The 17730-nt window shown below is 40.4% G+C and overlaps 1 long non-coding RNA gene across 1 annotated transcript; it reads left to right on the top strand.

Moving 5' to 3' along the window:
- The first annotated feature begins 292 nt into the window (after positions 1–292).
- Positions 293–16060, top strand: LOC122116089. Its single transcript, XR_006148892.1, has 3 exons — positions 293–387; positions 1555–1559; positions 16049–16060. It is a non-coding gene; the product is annotated as an uncharacterized LOC122116089 (long non-coding RNA).
- Positions 16061–17730: the final 1670 nt, after the last annotated feature.

Here is a 17730-nt window from a genome sequence, read left to right as displayed (position 1 = left end):
GCAAGATTCACTCTACCACAAGGAATAAAGAAAAGCCATGGTATGTGTTAGATAGTTGTCCTGACCTCCCCCAGGATTTAAAATGCCAGGTAGCTCATCAATTCACTGTCTGAATCATTCTGAACTATTTGAGATGGAGCCAATTCAGCCCGATCAGGCACCAATTTCCTTAAGACGGAAGCTAATCCTTAAGAAGTCATGTGAAATATCATGTGAAATACCTCAATAGCCCTTATGGAGTAGAGAATTACGCAGGCTCTCGGCCTTAGCGCCATCTTCCTAGAAACAACTGTGGAGGAAGAAGCGAATGCTCAGGCTGAACCACAAAAGAAGAAAGATGAGGCAGAGGTCCAAGTAAACCAGCATGTGCACCCGTCGAGGCTAGAGGTTCAGGGGGAATAAGGAACGCCATAGGCTGGGACGCTGAGTTGTTGGACTGCATGCCGCTGTGATTTCCCAGTGGATCCAGAACTTCCATCGCTAAGACCATCTCTGAAAGACACACCTTGCTCATAACCAAGCATCCCTTGATGGTCCTGTGCTTGGGACCCGTGACATTCCTGACTAGTTCTGTTCATAGCTGTGGCCGAATGTGACGTGAGTACAATAAACCATCTCTTTTGCTGTTGCAGCTGAAGTTTCAAAAAAAAAATTCTTCAGAAAACTATATAGGTAAATACTGAATGGGCAATTCTCCAAATTGTTCTCTGGGCACATTGCAGGATCTTTGATGTGACTTTCAGAAAGAATGACTCAGAGCTGGAAAAGCCACTTTTCATAAAGCATTTCTCAATGGACCAAACAAGAGAGACTGCTAAGGCAAGTCGGCTTCAGGATACACAAATCAGACATCACAGAGGATCAGAGCTGGAAACGATGGCAGAGAATAACCAGTCTATTTTACAAGTAAGAAGTTCAGAAAGATTGAGAGCTGCCCCAAATTAAGGATTCAAGCTGTGTGCTTGTGGCTCAAGCCTGTAATCCTAGCTACTCAGGAGGCTGAGATTTGAGTGTGGCAGTTCAAAGCCAGCCTGGACAGGAAACTCCATGAGATTCTTATCTCCAATTAATCACCAGAAAACTGGAAGTGGTGCCCTGGCTCAAATGGTAGAGCGCTGAAGAGCTCAGGGTCAGTACCCTGGCCCAGAGTTCAAACTCTACAACTGACTAAATAAATAAATAAATAAATAAGGATTCATTAGAATCTCATTAACTAAACATTAGCTGAGCACTAGCTATGTATCAGGAGATAGACATGGGAAGGGAAATTGATCCCTATTCAAGAAGTAGAAGAAAACAAGTCAACAACCGCAGTGAGACTACTACAGAACCAGGACTCCAACTCTGTGACCAACTTCTTAAGCCATTGTCTATGTCTCTATCTCAGTAGGCATCTCAAATTCAAAAGACAGAAATTTGGGCTGGGAAGGTGGCTCAGTGGTAGAGTGTCTGCATGAGGCCCTGGGTTCGATTCCTCAGTACCACATAAACAGAAAAAATAAGTGGCGTTGTGGCTCAAGTGGTAGAGCAGTAGCCTTGAGCTGACGAGCTGAGGGACAGTGTCTAGGCCCAGAGTTCAGGCCCCGTGACCAACAACAACAACAACAAAAAGACAGAAATTCATAGAGGGGATTCATGGTCGATAAACACAAAAATATGTGTTAATGTCAACTAACCTCAGGTCTTTGGTATACATGGGTACTGATCTGTATTTCTTGAGGTCTTAAAGAGGACTCTATTACTTTTTCTTTTAGTGATATCAAGAGTTTGAACTCAGCACCTTGAAGCCCTTGCTAGGCTAGGACCATACCACTGAGTTATACCTCCTCCCCTGTTTTTCACTGGTTATTTTTTTAGGATCAGGTCTTCTTACCCACCTGTGCATTTGTCTTCCTTTAGGCTTCCTGATATTGATGGGATGACACACACATGCCAGTGTGTGCCACATGTCCAGGTTCCCTTCCCTGGGGCCAGTCTTGTAGACTTTTCATCCTTGGCTGGCCTGGCACCACAATCCACCCAATGTCAGCCTCCCCTGTAGCTTGTGATGAAAGATACATATCACTGTGCTTAGTCATAGGTTAAACAGGGATACTCATGAACTTTTCTACCCAAAGTGACCTTGGACCATGATCCTCCTATTCTGGCTCTCAAGTAGATAGGATTATAGGTGTAAGCCACTGACATCTGGCTATTAGACTCTGTTTTTTCTTTTTCTTTTCTTTTTTAAACATTGCTGGAACTGGGCCTTGAACTCAGAACCTAGGAGCTGTCCTTGAGCTTTTGTGCTCATGCTTAGTACTACAGCACTTGAACGACAGCTCTACTTCTTGCTTTTTGTGGTTATTTGGTGATAAGTCTCTCAATCTTTCCTGCCCAGGCTGGCTTCAAACTATGATCCTCAGATCTCAGCTTCCTGAGTAGTTAGGTTTACAGGTGTGAGCCACCAGTGCCCAGCTAGACTCTATTAGTAAGATTTCTTTCCACCAGTATTTAGAAAGACTTACAAAGAGCGCCATAGAAATCATGAATGGAAAAGCTCTACAAAGAACAGTAGCCAAGCATCATCTTTGTTCTAACTTGAAGAAGTCATATCAAAGCCAAAGTCATGAAAAATTCCATTACCTACTGGCATACTTTTCAACCTACTTAAGAACAACAACAAAAAAGATTTTAATTAGCTGTCTGCTTAGGTTTCATTTTATTTTTTAGTATATAAAATACTGAAGAAATAAACAAATATTTCAAAGATCTGTACCATCATCTGGAAAAAACAAAAACAAAAGCCAAACAAAACCGTATGGCTAAACCTACAGAAACCTCATTTCTTCATTACTGGCAAGATTTAACATGATTTTTTTTGGGGGGGTCCGGTCATGGGGCCTGAACTCTGAGCCTGGGTGCTGTCCCTCAGCTCTTCAGCTCAAGGCTAGCACTCTACCACTTGAGCCACAGCACCACTTCCGGCTTTTTTCTTTTTGCTTATGTGGTGCTGAGGAATCAAACCCAGGGCCTTGGGCATGCAAGGCAAGCGCTCTACCACTGAGCCACCTTCCCAGCCCCTAACATGATTTTTTTTTACGTCCTTCCTAAACTTCATTGTGGTTTACAACTATAATGAAGTAAAACCAGCACATAAATCTAACAAAAAAATAGGAAATCATCATCCCCCAAATCAATCCTTATTTGATAAAATTCTGGCATTGCTAGATCTCAGATTAGGCTACTTTACAAGAAATCCAATAGCTATCTGTTCACTCATCAAGTAAACACATTTTGAATACCTTCTGCATGACACAAGGGCCTATGTATAATATGTAGAATACCACGACATAGAATAGGATTTCTCAAGGTATGCTTGAGAACCACCCTGCATCAGAGTCATCTGTGAGTTTCTAGACTCTAGTATAGATACACCACATTGGCTATAGTTCTGGGTTGCAAGCAACAGCAATCAAGTGGAGTCATTCAGGAAACTAAACAATTCACTGGAAGGACATCAGAATGAAGCAAAGTTTGGGCCAAGAAAACTTCAGAAGAACCACAACAAAAATCATACAGTATGATGACTTTTTAAAAAAATGTGGTTTGCATTCTGGCACTGTCACGGTCCTTAGTTATAGCCTTGTCATTGCATCATGACTCAAGATTGAAAGTTCTGAAACAGCTTCCATATAATGGCACCTAAGGCTAGGCCTAGTGACTCTTCCTAGGATTTATGCACAAAGGGAGATTCTCAAAAGGGAAATGAGGATGAAGATGGCAAGTAGAGGTAAATGCTGATTAGTTAAGCATTGCAGCAAATGCCTGATTACCTAGTAAATAAACACCTCTGTGGTATAGGTTGATAATACCCAATGTTGTGTGTCAGGAAAAATGTCAGAAGGGAAGAAAGAAAAGAACGGAATTTAGGCTAATGCATTTCAGCTTTTCAAGAAGATTATTCACTAGACATAGTAGCATAGTATATTTTTAAACAAGCCCAAGAAGCACTGATGTAAAGGGTATTACCTCTACCCTGAAAGAGAGTTCCATCAAAATGGGAAGCAGCACAATCTTATTCATGGAGCTAAAGAATAATTTTAAGGTCCTGACAAGATATTTCCCTCCAGACATTGTTCCAGCTTTACCCCTTGTCCTCATTAGCCATCTCTTCAAAAGAGAGTTTTTTTTTGTTTTTGTTTTGTTGTTATTTAGTTGGTTGTGGGGTTTGAACTCACGGCCTGAGCACTGTCTCTGAGCTCTTTCACTCAAGGCTAGTAAGGTTAGTGCTCTACCACTTAGAGCCACAGTATCACCTCTGGTTTTCTGGTGATTAATTGGAGATAAGAGTCTCACAGACTTCTTGCTAGGACTGGCTTTGAACTGTGATCCTCAGATCTCAGCCTTCTGAATAGCTGGGATTACAGGCATGAAGCATCAGCACCAAGCAAAGATGAGCTTTTTTTTTTTTTAGGTTTTCTAAGTTAAGATTTTACTATATAGCCCAGGCTGGCCTGAAAACTTGCTATATAGCACTGTCAGGCTTTGAATTCACAGTCTGCCTCAACTTCATTAGTACTGGATAGCATGCATGTATTACCATGCCCTGTTCAAAAGTGATCATCTTCAGAAGAAGAGATCTTATGTTTATAGTAACAATCATAATAGACTATAAATGTATGCTCACATTTTTAGGTTAAGAATTTATGGGCTGGGAAGGTGGCTCAGTGGTAGAGCACTTGCCTTGCATGCCTGAGGCCCTGGGTTCGATTCCTCAGCACCACATAAGCAAAAAGAAAAAAGCCAGAAGTGGCGCTGTGGCTCAAGTGGTAGAGTGCTAGCCTTGAGCTGAAGAGCTGAGGGACAGTGCCCAAGCCCAGAGTTCAGGCCCCACGACCGGACCCCCCCCCCCCAAAAAAAGAATTTATGTTTACATAAAAGCAAGTTTGGAAGACTACATACCATGAAAAAGAAAAAGAATTACAGTTGCAAAAAATGCATGGAAGTTATATAGTTTATATATAAAAGAAAAGCCAAACTTTATTCAAACTCTTGTGGATGTTCTATATTTTCTGTTTTTTCCAGAATGAGATAAAGCAAACAAACATAACTCACTGGGAGTAGAAGTGGTCATTATTAGTGGCAGTGTTTCAACTTTCTGTTATTGTCAGACCTTCTGAAACCATATACCAAAATTTTAATATATATATTTTTATTAGTGTCACTGACAGTGACATCCTATAATGTCAAATAAAGAGAAATGGTTACCAGCAAGGTCTTACAGTACACTTAATTAATATATAATTTATTGCAGTTACTCATGGCAACTAACATTTGAATACCCAAATGTTGACTTTATCTTAGGAACTGTGGTATAAAAAAAGATGCAGGGCTAGGAATGTGGCTCAGTGGTAGAGTGCTTGCTTAACATGCATGAAATCCTGGGTTTGATTCCTAAGAATCACATAAACAGAAAAAGCTGGAAGGGGAGCTGTGGCTGAAGTGGTAGAGTACTAGCCTTGAGCAAAAGAAGCTCAGGGACAGTGCCCAGGCCCTGAGTTCCCAAACACCAAGACTAGTTAAAAAAAGAAAAGATGCAGAAGGAAAGGAAAAATATGAAATAATCATATATGATGATATAATCTAGATTCTAGAATATGTCTAACAATTGGCTCAATAGCTCTAACATATACTCATTGCAAATTAACTTCAGTGAGTGTGAACAAGAAAGAAAATCAGGCTGGGTACTAGTAACTTGCATCTGTGTTAGTTGCTACTCTGGAGGCTGAGATGTGAGGATTGTAGTTCAAAGCCAGGCCAGGCAGAAAAGTTTATGAGACCTCATCTCCAATTATTCAGCAAAGTACTGGACCAATGGCATGGCTCAAGTGGTAGAGTACCAGCTGTAAGTAGACTGAGACCTCAAGTTCAAGCTCTAGTAGCAGCACCAAAAAAAACAAACAAACAAACCAACAACAACAACAAAAACAGCAATCAAGTTATGGTGTGCTCTTCAGAAAGCAGTATGAAAGTTCCTGAAAAAACTCCACATAGGCTCAGCTCTTTTCTTCTCAGCTCTTTCCCAGCTCTCCTAGCTCTTTTTCCCAACTCTCTCTCTTTCCCTGCTCTCTTTCCCAACTCTCTTCTCTTTCCCCTCTCTCTCTCTTTCGTAGCTTTCTTTCCCAACTCTTTCCCAGCTCTCTCCCAGCTCTCTTGCTTGCCCAGACGCTCTCTTTCCCAGCTCTTTCTTTCCCAGCTCTCTTTCCCAGTTCTGTTTCCCACCTCTTTCCGACCTCTTTTCCCAGCTCTTTCCCAGTCTTTCTCAGCTCTTTCCCAGCTCTTTCTTCCTCAGCTCTTAAAAATATCAAAATAAAAAATAAGAAAATATAAAAGAAATAAATAAAAAAAAAAGATAAATCTATTTAAAAAAACTCCACATAGAGCTCCCCTATGACCCAGCAATCCACTTTTGGGCATTGACCCAAACAATCACAAACAACACTATTCTAAAGCCACCAGCACAACTATGTTTATTGCAGCATTATTTACCATAGCTAAGATATGGAACCAATCCAGATGCCCCTCAGTAGATGAATGGATCAAGAAAATGCGGTATATATGCCAAAGGAATTCTATGCCTCCATCAGAAAGAATGACATTGCCCCATTTGTTAGGAAATGGAAAGACTTGGAAAAAAATATTAAGTGAAGAAAGTCAGGCCCAAAGAAACATAGGTCCCATGGTTTCCCTTATTTGCAATAACTAGTATATGACTGAGACAAGCAGAAAAGGTCAAAAGCTATGTACATATGACCAGTAAGATGATGCTAAGCAAAAGAACCCCAAGATAGGGACATAATGTATTTTTAATGTACTGTGTGAATTTTTTTTGTTTCTTTTCTTTGTTCTTCCCCCATAGTATAACCCCTGTTTTCACTGTATATGATTCCGGTGCCCTGCATCTTGTGTATACATTTTTCTAATTTGCGGGGGGAAGGGAAATAAGAAAATGTTGAACTAAGGATACAGGTTGACCCATTGTAACAATGAGATGTTCAAGACACTATGTTGAAAATGAACTTTACAACTTCAGGGTTGGAGGCGTTGGGGAGGTAAGGAGGGAAGGCATGGTAGGGGATAAACAAAGGAGGAGGTAACAATGCTCAATAAGAAATGTACTCATTACCTTATTCATGTAACTATAACTCCTCTGTACAGTTTTTTGTTGTTGTTGTTGGTCGTGGGACTTAAAGTCTGGGCTTGGGTGCTGTCCCTGTGCTCTTCAGTTCAAGGCGAGCACTCTATCACTTGAGCCACAGTGTCACTTCTGGTTTTCTAGTGGTTTCTTGCAGATAAGAGTCTCATGGACTTTCTTGCCCAGGCTGGTTTTGAATCATGATCCTCAGATCTCAGCCTCCTGAATAGCTAGGATTACAGGCGTGAGCCACCAGCACCCAGTTCTGTACAGTATTTTTACAATAAAAATATATAAAAAAATTTATGGTGTGCTGACCTTCAATAGACATAAACATAAAAAAAGAAGACATGGGGGAGCTGGGAATGTGGCTTAGGGGTAGAGTGCTTGCCTAGCATGCATGAAGTCTTGGGTCCAATTCTTCAGTACCACATAAAAAGAAAAAGGCAGAAGTGGAACTGTGGCTCAAGTGGTAGAGTGCTAGTCTTGAGCAAAATAAACTTAGGGACAGTGCCTAGGCCCTAAGTTCAAGTCCCACGACTGGCAAAAATAAAAATAGAGGTCTCATAGGGAATTTTGAAACCAGTGCCAACCACTGTGTGGTAGTTTTGGCCAAGACCAATGAATAATTGCTTGGCTGTTTTCAACAAAACAAATATCTACAGGTTATCCATGACTGCCACACTTCCAGCTGACCTCAGGGCTCAGAGGCAAAATTGAAAGCAAGTGAATCAACAGAAGTTAGTAGTGCACAGGCCATTAGGGCAATAGATGGTTCCTAGTAGAAGCTCAGTAAAGTTTCTTGTTAAATACTCATTCATTTGAAGCAGGGTGCCAGTGGCTCATGCCTATAATCCTAGCTGCTCAGGAGGCTGAGATTTGAGGATCTCAGTTCAAAGCCAGCCCGGGCAAGAAACTCCGAGAGAGTCTTATCTCCAACAAACCAGCATAAAACCTGAAGTGGTGCTGTGGCTCAAGCGGTAGAACACTAGCCTTGAGCTGAAGAACTCAGGGACAGCGCCCAGGCCCAGAGTTCAAGCCCCACGACAGACCAAACAAACAAACAAAAAACCTCATTCATTTGAAAAGACTTGCATGTGTTCTTTTTTTTTTTTTTTTTTTTTAGTTGGTCATGGGGGCTGAACTCTGGGTCTAGGTGCTGTCCCTCAGCTCTTCCGCTCAAGGCTAGCACCTACCACTTGAGCCACAGTGGCACTTCTGGCTTTTTTCTGCTTATGTGGGGCTGAGCAATCAAACCCAGAGCCTCATGCATGTGAGGCTAGCCCTCTACCACTGAGCCACCTTCCCAGCCCCTGCATGTGTTCTTTTATCTTACCCTTTCACTTCATTTTCTCACTTCTCTGAGTCCCTGCCATATACAGCACATGGAAATAATTAACAGGTACATTTTGTCTTCGAATGAAACATTAAAATGCCTATCTGGATGCCTTTAAAACACATAAAAATGAAAGAAGGAAGGGAAGGAGAGCCATCAGATTCATGCAAAAAGGAATTTTTGTGCTGCTTTTTAAAAGTAAGAAGCTTAAAGAGGTTTCAATTCCATAAATCAGGTTATGAGCACAGTGCATCTTGATCATTATCATCCCTTCCACAGTTCTACCCCATTTTTTACCCTCCCATCCCTACCTTCAAGTTGTCTAGTGCAATTTTTATATAATGTACATGGAGTATAATGACTGTGTGTGCTTTTGTACATAGTATTTCAAGCTTTGTTTCCATGAAGCTTAGAGAGATTTGCTAAGAGTATTAAAATGAAGCTAGCTGGTTAACTCACAAGCCACATCTTGTAAGTGTAACCATGATTACTATAATTATTGAGTTAATAATTATAATAAACATTTATGTAGCACTATATATTATCAAAGTGCTTTACAATACCCTTGGCTATTTTTCTGCTGATACTAAATCAGTTAAACTTCAAAAAAGTTCTTACTCACTAATGAGAATGACTTTTTTGTGGACTTTACCAAAAAAGAAAAAGAAAATGAAAGGAGAGAAAAGACAAATACATTAAAATTAAAAAGGTATTAATTTTAACTAAAATACCCAACTCGATAATTAAACTAGGAACATAATGAATCTGTGCACATTAAAAAGTAAACTAAATCGGACTGCAACAACAACTGACGGACTGCAACAACAACTGACGACCTACAGGGTGAGTACCCATCAGGGGACAGGGAATCCATCAAGGGAGACCAGAGCTGGAGGGAATCCCCAGACCCTGACCTAGACTCCCTACCCCAACACCCGGACCACAGGACCCACTAAAACTGGGAACTGTTCGAGAGCCCCACCAGCCGGTGGAGCACACTCTGCTGGCCAGGCCAGAGCAAGAGCGCCCCGGGAAGGGAGCTTAAATGCTCAAGCCAGGAACAGTGCCCCTGGGTCAAGACTACCAACAGTAGAAGAAATTTGAACTGTGTCCTTCAGGCTGCATAACCAAGGTGGTATACACATTAGCACAGGCCTAACGAGCGCGCTCCAGGCTGGGGCCGGAACCAGGCCAGGGGACCGGCGCCTGAACAAAGCAAAAAGGGTCAGAAGTGGGGCTGTGGCTCAAATGGTAGGGTGCCAGCCCTGAGCTGAAGAGCTGAGGGACAGCACCCAAACCTAGAGTTCAAGCCCACAACCAGCCCAAAACAAACAAACAAAAACACATCAGGAGCCCATAGCAGACTCCAGTATTTGGGAGAGTGCATCCAGAGCATCTGATCTTCCCAAGAGCACCCGCAGGAGCAAACACAAGCAGTCTAGGCTGCTCAACCCTTCCAAAGGCGGGAATTGCTACAGCAGAGAGCTGAGAATCCTAAGTGAATAGCAGCTGGAAATAGGCTCCCAACAGAATCCAGATCAGACACAGACTCTCTCTACCAATAGAGAATCAGCAACCAAGCAAAGACAGACACACCAAAACAAGATTGAAGAGCAGTCTCCTGAACCCCCATGCGAAAATCACAGAGAAAAATCACAAGGTTTACCACTACCCAGGACAGCAAGCTCACCTCAAAAGCCAGCAGCCACGCAGGGGAGAGCCCCAGTGGGAGCAAAGCAGGAATGGAAGACAAAAACTACATCCAAGGGTTGCTGGAGGCAATGACTCAAGAAATAAAGCGAGAAATGGATCAGAAATTGAAAGAGCACAAGGATGAACTATCAAAAGATATACAGGATATCAAACAAAAATTGGATGCAAAAATAGAAGCTGCACAAACCTCAGTAAGAAGTGAGATAAACGCCAAATTAGAGGTAATGCATACTGATATCACCTCATTGAGAGGTGAGATCAGTACTCTGAGAACCAACATTGAATCCATAAAGGGATCCATTTCCACCATGCAAACCACAATAGAAGCCACGGTCAACAGAGTGAATGAAATGGAAGGTAGAGTGTCAGATACAGAAGACAGAATACACCAACTGGACCAAAAAGTGACAGATATGGAAAAATCACTCAAATTAAACCAAAGGGAAATTCAAGAGCAAGCAGATAATGCTAAAAAATTTAACCTTCGCATAATCGGAGTGGACGAAGGTGAGGAATTCCAGAGCAAGGGAATGCAACACCTATTTAACAAGATAGTCAATGAAAATTTTCCCCACCTCAAAAACGACCATCTTAACTACATCACAAAAGCTTATCGAACACCCAACAAGCAAGATCCCAGGAGAAACACTTCTAGGCACATAATAGTAACAATGATGGATCTGAATAATAAGGAAACAATCCTGCATGCAGCAAAAATGAAGAAGGAGCTATACTACAACGGGAAAAAAATTAGAATCACTGCAGATCTCTCCACACAAACAATGAATGCAAGAAAAGCCTGGGAAAGCACCATACGAGCCCTGAGAGCCAATAACTGCCAACCCAGACTGATATACCCGGCAAAGCTAGCATTCACATTCGATGGAGAACTGAAAACTTTTAATAGCAAAGAAAAACTAAATGAATACATAAACATTAAGCCAGCATTACAAAGAATTCTAAGAGGGGGGACACAACCTGAAGAAAGCAACCAGGAACTGGGACCTGCCCCAAACAGGCATTACTCAAAGTCTAACTGAGCAAGCACAGGAGGAAAGGAAAGAAGAAAAACTTAGGAAAACGGAATGGCAGGGACAACAATGCATCTCTCTATACTTTCTCTTAATATAAATGGGCTGAATTCGCCAATTAAAAGAAAACGAACTGAGGACTGGATCAGAAAACAAGACCCATCCATCTGTTGCCTTCAGGAGACCCACCTCTCAGCCAAACATACAAACAAACTCAGAGTGAAGGGGTGGAAAAGGATCTACCAATCAAATTCCCCCAATAAGAAAGCAGGTGTAGCAATCCTGATATCTGACAAAATAAACTTTTCATTAAAATCAGTACAGAAAGACAAGGACGGACATTACATATTAATAAAGGGAACAATCCAAGAGGAGGATATAACCATCATCAACTTATATGCCCCAAATATCGGTGCACCCAGATATGTTAAACAAATGCTCTCAAACTTACAGAATAAAATAGATCCCAATACGATAATACTAGGAGACTTTAACACGCCACTCTCACCAAAGGACAGGTCTACCAACCAGAGGATTGGCAAAGAAGCTACCGAATTAAGTGAGGCCATACTTCAAGCGGAATTAACTGACATCTACCGAGTATTTCACCCTAAAACAACACAGTACACATTCTTCTCAGCAGCTCATGGAACTTTCTCCAAAATAGACCATATCATAGTTCATTCAAGGAACTTAAGCAAATACAAAGGGATCGACATAATCCCCTGTATCCTATCTGACCACAGTGGAATCAAGCTAGCTCTCAATAACAAAGCATACCGCAGAAATTTCTCTAATACATGGAAATTGAACAGCACACTCCTTAACAAGGCCTGGGTAACAGAAGAGATCAGAGAAGAAATAAAGCATTTCCTAGAACTCAATGAAAATGAAAACACCTCACAAAGAAACTTGTGGGACACAGCAAAAGCAGTCCTGAGGGGCAAATTTATTGCCCTCAGTGCCCACATCAAGAGAATGGAGACAGACCAAGTAAATAATCTCATGTTGCAACTAAAACAGCTAGAAAAACAAGAAAAAATGGGACCTAAAGCTACTAGACGAAGCCAGATAACCAAATTGAGAGCAGAGATTAACCAATTAGAAAATCAGAAAACCATAACCAAAATAAACCAAACAAAAAGCTGGTTCTTTGAAAAAATAAACAAAATTGATGGCCCGTTGGCAAGATTAATTAAAAAAAGAAGAGAGGAAACCCATATTAATAGGATTAGGGATGCCACGGGAAACATCACAACACGTACCCAAGATATCCAAACAATTCTAACAGACTACTTTCAAAAGCTATACTCTCTAAAGGAAGAAAATCTGGCGGAAATGGATGCATTTTTAGAGAAATACAAGTTACCCAAACTGAGCAAAGAAGAAGTTAACCAATTAAATAAGCCAATATCCTATAATGAGATACAGGAAGCTATCAAAAGTCTTCCAACAAAAAAAAGCCCAGGACCAGATGGATTCACAGCAGAATTCTATAAGACCTTTAAAGAAGAACTAATACCCATACTCCTCAAGCTCTTCAGAGAAACAGAGAAGGAGGGAGCTATCCCAAACTCATTCTACGAAGCCAATATCACACTCATCCCCAAACCAGGCAAAGACCCAACCAAAAAGGAGAATTACAGGCCAATCTCCTTGATGAACACAGATGCAAAGATCCTTAACAAGATTCTAGCTAACAGAATCCAGAAACACATAAAAAAAATAATACACTATGATCAGGTAGGCTTCATCCCAGAGACACAGGGATGGTTTAACATACGTAAGTCAATAAATGTAATCCAGCATATCAACAGAGCCAAGGTCAAGAATCACATGATTATCGCCACAGATGCAGAAAAGGCCTTTGATAAAATTCAACATTCATTCATGCTAAAAGCTCTGGAGAAAATAGGAATAGAAGGAACATTTCTAAAAACAATAAAAGCCATTTATGACAGACCAATAGCCAATATTATACTTAATGGGGAAAAGCTACAACCAATCCTCCTAAAAACAGGAACAAGGCAAGGATGTCCACTGTCTCCACTCCTCTTCAACATAGTCCTAGAACCCTTAGCCAGGGCAATAAGGCAAGAAAAAGACATTAAAGGGATCCGCATAGGGAAAGAAGAAGTGAAACTATCCCTTTTTGCAGACGACATGATACTATACCTCCACGATCCCAAAAACTCCATCCCCAAACTTTTAGAAATCATAAGTCACTTCGGCAAAATAGCAGGATACAAAATAAACCCACAAAAATCAGTTGCCTTCCTATACACTGATAACGCACAGGAAGAGAGGGAAATAAAGGGAGCAACCCCATTCACAATAACCTCCCAAAAAATAAAATATTTAGGAATTAACCTAACCAAAGATGTAAAAGAACTATTTAATGAGAACTATAAAAAGTTAAAGAAAGAAATTGCAGAAGACACTAGGAAATGGAAAGACCTCCCATGCTCCTGGATAGGCCGACTTAATATAGTAAAGATGGTGATACTTCCAAAATTAATATACAAATTCAATGCAATTCCTATTAAAATCCCAATGACGTACATCACTGAAATACAGAAAACAGTCCAAAAATTTATATGGAACAACAAAAGACCTAGAATAGCCAAAACAATTCTAGGGGATAAAGACAATATGGGAGGGCTATCCATGCCGAACTTCAAACTCTACTACAGAGCTATAATCACAAAGACAGCATGGTACTGGCACAAAAACAGACCCGAAGACCAATGGAACAGAATAGAAGATCCAGATATAAATCCACAGGCCTACAGCCAGCTGATATTCGACAAAGGAGCCAAAGACATACAATGGAAGAAACACAGCCTCTTCAACCGCTGGTGCTGGGAAAACTGGGCGGCCACATGCAGAAAACTAAAAGTGGACCCCAGCCTATCACCATGCACCAACATCAACTCAAAATGGATTAAAGACCTTAACATTAAACCTGAATCTCTGAAACTACTGCAGGACAGAGTAGGAGAGACACTTGAACTAATAGGCACAGGAAGGAACTTCCTGAACAGAGTCCCAGGGTCACAACAAGTTGGAGAGAGACTCGACAAATGGGACTACCTTAAAATAAAAAGCTTCTGCACAGCTAAATCTATCGCAACTAAGCTAGAAAGACAACCAACTAATTGGGAGAAAATATTTACCAGCAATATATCAGACAAGGGGTTAACATCCTGTATATACAGGGAACTCAAGAAACTAATCCCTCCCAAACCTAACAAACCAATTACTAAATGGGCAAGGGAACTAAAGAGGGACTTCTCAAATGAAGAAATAAAAATGGCAAAGAAACACATGAGGAAATGTTCATCATCCCTGGTGGTGAAGGAAATGCAAATAAAGACAACCCTGAGATACCACCTTACCCCAGTCAGAATGTCCCACATCCACAAATCAGCCAACGACAAATGCTGGAGGGGATGTGGAGAAAGAGGAACCCTATTACACTGCTGGTGGGAATGTACACTTATACAACCACTTTGGAAAGCAGTCTGGAGGGTCCTTAGAAAGCTAAAGATTGACCTCCCTTACGACCCAGTCATACCACTTCTAGGCATCTACCCTGAACAACAGGAACCAATATACAAGGACACGTGCACCTCCATGTTTATTGCAGCACTGTTCGCAATAGCTAGGATATGGAAACAACCTAGGTGCCCCACCACAGATGAATGGATCCAAAAATTGTGGTATCTATACACAATGGAATATTATGCAGCCATTAGAAATGACAAAATAATGGCATTTGCAGGGAAATGGATGGAGCTAGAAGGAATCATGTTGAGCGAGGTAAGCCAAGAACGAAGAGACAAACGGTACATGGTCTCCCTCATAAGTGGATGCTAAATCCAAAAGGTTAGTGATACGACAAAACTAACAGGACTTAAGAAACAAAGAACTCCCGCTCATCTGGTTGAACCACTACTAAATATCCTCATGCTGCTGATCACAAATATGGTATATAACATGTGAACACTGTTATATATTACAGACTGTGGTAGACAATTTGCTCCAGGGAAGTTAGAATGAACTTGTGACTTTGAAATTATGTAATCATTTAATCACAATCAAAAAAAAAAAAAAAAAGAACCTCGGGGAAGGGAGGGAGGGAGGGGATGGTAGGGGGAAAACAATGGAGGGGGTAACAATGTTCAAGAGGAAGTGTACTCATAACCTCACTCATGTAACTGTGACCCTCTGTATAGTAGCTTTACAATAAAAAAATAAAAAAAAAAAAAAAAGTAAACTAAAATATTGTCATTTTAATATAACCATAACTATAATAAACACGATAGTCTCAGTGTTTTCATAACTTTTCTAATGATATTTTGGCATGTTAAAAATATAGTTTCTTCATTCCCAAGCCTTGGAATTTCTTACTCATCAGGTCTGGGATAAGAGCAGGAAAATTGTATTTTTAGCCAATAACATAAGAAATTCTTCTTTTTAAGGAACTTTGGGAAACAGTAGTTTCCAACTCCTGGATAGTAAAAACACAGAAGAACATAAATTTTACTTGTGAAATGTACCTTCCAGCTGCTGGGCTCAAGATTTCTCTTTTGTTCTTTCTAACATTCCATAATATTCCAAGACAGACAATGTTGCTGTTTCTGAGAATCCAAGTCTGAAAAGTTGAATAACTAGACTAAGAGAAAAGTTGAATAATTTCATCAAGACCACAAAGCCACTTCTTCCTGGCATACCAACTAGGCCTAATCAGTGTACTCTGACAAATCTTGCATCTCTGAAAAAAGAAAGGAAAGAAGGAAGCAGAATTTCAGTAAGTGCATCCCAGCTTTACAAGAAGATTGTTCAGTAGGTTAAATCATTAAGTACACCCTAAAATTTTCCAGTTGAAATGTAAAATTGATTTAAAAAAGAATGATGTAGGAGTCCCAGGGGAAGACCAAAGAGAGTTAGTTGATGCCCACAAAGTAGATGAAAGTCAGTTTTTCTGTTCCTTTTGAGGTAGGCATTATTTTGTTAGGGGGAAAAAAGAAAACATTTTGGCTGAGAAAACAAGAGAAATTGTAATTGGTCATAAAAGGATCCAATTTATTATTTTTTTTCAAAGTTGTCAATTCAGACTTTAAACAGATTTTTTTTCTGGTAGGTACAACCCTTAGTTTTGATTGAAGGACACTAAAACAAAAGAAATGCCATCTGTTCAGCCTCTTGTTTTCTGATGTTGAGAACAAAGATCCTTTAAAGTCTCTGGAAAAGCAAGCCTAATGATCAGAATCAAGTTGTCTATACAATGCAAGAAAAATTCTAACTTTTGCAGAGAAGGCAAGAGGAATTGATATAGTATTTATTGAAAACCCAATCTTTAATGAAAGCAAGAAGAAAAAAGACAGAATTCACAATAAGAAAGAGAACTGTCAGGCACTGGGGGCTCATGCCTGTAATCCCAGGTACTCAGGAGGCTGAGATCTGAGGACTGCGTTTTGAAGCCAGTCCAGGCAGGAAAGTCCAAGAGACTCTTCAATATACTACTTAGAAAAGACTAGAAGTGTCTCTGTGGCTCCAGTTGATATAGGGCTAGCCTTGAGCAAAAGAAGCAGAGACAGTGCTCAGATCCTGAGTTTAAGCCCCAGGATCAGAGAAAGAAAGGAAGGAAGGAAGGAAGAGAAAGAAAGAAGATAGGAAGGAAGAGAAAGAAAGAAGACAGGAAGAAGGAAGGAAGGAAAGGAAGGAAGGAAGGAAGGAAGGCAGGAAGGCAGGCAGGCAGGCAGGCTATTGGGATAGAAATGTGGGGGGGGGGGGGGAATGATGATAGAAGGGGTGACATTGATCAAGATATATTGTATCCATAAACTGACATGTTGAATTGAAACAGCTTTGTACAGCTACTTACATATACTTTAAAAGAAAAAGAAGAAAGGGCATTTTGTCAGCAAGCTAATGCTGAAATTAGTGCCCTATCCTTTAAGTACTAGTTTGAATGTAAACAGTGGGGATTATTTTTCAGTTTCATTGGAACAGGATGTGGTTACTTCCTTGGGTTTCAACTACCTCGGTTTCTTTTTATCACTATATCTTTAATATTTTCACTTTATATCCATAAGGAATAGCAGTTCTAGAGGTAGATTAGTGTTTATATGGAATGGGGTGTGATTTATAGTTTAAAAGATACCACAGTTCGTAATAAATTGAGCTCAAGGGAACTTCCTAAGAGGTAAAAACTTAGACCAATAGAAGACAATTATAGGAATGAGCTTGTTAATAAGAATCTGATAGACTGAAAGAGCCTAGCTGTAAACAACATCAAAAGCTATGCTATCCAGTGGGAAATTAATTAGAAAAATTAATCTGAACTATATGCTAGAAATATTTTTTAAATATTCCAAAGGAGTTATTTAAACATTTTGGGAGGAGGTGATTTTTCAATCCCTTTCCCAGCACACTTTGCCTGTAAGAAGCAAAGTATGGTTAAGCAT

Source organism: Dipodomys spectabilis, unplaced genomic scaffold (assembly GCF_019054845.1).
Source record: "Dipodomys spectabilis isolate Male_0828 unplaced genomic scaffold, ASM1905484v1 ptg000003l, whole genome shotgun sequence".
NCBI classification, from domain to species: domain Eukaryota; kingdom Metazoa; phylum Chordata; class Mammalia; order Rodentia; family Heteromyidae; genus Dipodomys; species Dipodomys spectabilis.
This window is presented reverse-complemented; position numbering and strand designations above follow the sequence as displayed.